The sequence below is a fragment of the Coffea eugenioides genome, chromosome 6 (genome assembly GCF_003713205.1).
Source record: "Coffea eugenioides isolate CCC68of chromosome 6, Ceug_1.0, whole genome shotgun sequence".
Classification (NCBI taxonomy): domain Eukaryota; kingdom Viridiplantae; phylum Streptophyta; class Magnoliopsida; order Gentianales; family Rubiaceae; genus Coffea; species Coffea eugenioides.
Genome location: NC_040040.1, coordinates 11,994,191 through 11,996,022, shown reverse-complemented (window position 1 = coordinate 11,996,022; position 1,832 = coordinate 11,994,191).

Below are 1,832 nucleotides of genomic sequence, written 5' to 3'. Positions count from 1 at the left end.
ATGGTACTGGAGCAGGGACTTAGGCTGTGCAATGGGTTACTAGCTTCACCCTGGTGCCAGAGTTTGCTTGATCCGATATACCAAAGTGTATTAATTACGTGAAAGACAAAATTCGAATATAGCAGCGAGCAGGGTCGAATCCACAGGGACTTGGGAATTTATTTTGAATGAATGTAACATTAAATAAAAATGGGGGAAGTTGATATGGAACTGTCTAATTTAATTGCTCAAATTAAAAATATAAAGTAAATTGACGGAAGGAAAATCTCTAGTCAAAGGTATAATCTCCACTTATGGTTCGAATCACTGATCACAGATGCAGAGATAAAATCTTTCATTTACAAATAAACTGGTTATGGTTGTCAACAAGCTCTGACAACCTGCCTAACCTTACTGATTCGATAACCACAACAAGCTCTGTAGTTATTGCCCTAGCCAATTAAGCAGTCCTAAACACGCTCTTAGGATTTAACCTATTGACAGCATTAATCATTAGACTGGCCACCAATTATAACCAACAAACACACACGCTCGGTTTATTTAGGCTATATCATATATTTCCGCAACAACGACTCAAAAGTTTCTACTACAATTGAATCATATCACTTGCCACATGCACTAAAATTACCCAACAATTACGGATTGAGCACTCTTAGATGGCTGTTAATTACTCACACAATTAAACAGTGATCAAGTATTTAATTGCAAGAAATAATCATATGCATAAGTGAACAGGAAATATATAAACACTTGCAAATTAAAGAACGTAGGGAAATCAATTCGATCTCACAGTTTTGTCGAACCAAAGCTTCGATTTAACCTCTGACTAGATGAAGAAATTAGCCACTCCTCATAGTTGAATTGCAGCCAAAAGTACTGGATTGCAAAGGCATTGCGTTTTTACTAGAAAGCAAGGAATAAAAGATGTTTTTCCCGTTGGGGAATATTGTCGAACACCTGGTGTGTGTCAGAGGCCAGTCCAGAGAAAGGAAACTAGAACTAAACTAAAAAGCTAAACTAGAGGTCCCCCCTTGCTTCTGTACGTCCTCTCCTTAAAAAGCCAAAAGTAAGATGACTAAAAGCTATCTCCGGTGGTCCCCACACATGTGGACAAAGTCTCCAAAATTACTCCTTCTTCCAAGTCTCTCTACGTTGCTTTCTTTTAAGAGCCCAAAATGACTTATAGCTTTGTGGTCCCCACCAATCCAAGGCCTAAGGATTGAAGCCCTTAGAAGTCTCCATATTCTCCATAAAGTCCCTCCTTTTTGGTAGTTTTCTGCTTCATTCCTGAAATTAAGTCCCGATACCAAATATGAGTAAATATCAGCAATTAACACAATATTTGTCAGGGATAGAAGGGAAAATTAATAATTAAAATACCAACAATTAACACCCTATCATAGGTTAAGCTGGTGTAGTAGTATAGGCTATACATGCACCTATGCTAATGCATTGAACTGATGTTAGAAGCCAAACGTTGTTCAATTAAGCAAGCAAGGCGCTAGTGTTTATTATCATGTTAATTTGGAGTATGTTCAATTTGCACCCTTACAGTTTTTGGATTAATTTTTCATACACTGACCGTGTATATAATATTACCGTTAAATGTATGACAACTTATCTATATTTAAAATTTGAATCCAAATTTTGCTCGTATGTCATATACTTAATCGCGATAATGTATACACTGCTAGCGTATATAAGATGTATTCAAAATTTTTTAGCTAATTTCCATGTTTCACACCATAAACTCTTATGTTAAATAATTAGCATCTAAAAGATTTTTTTTTTTTTTAGTTAAATTGCAAATTTTTATTGATAGAGAACTAAAA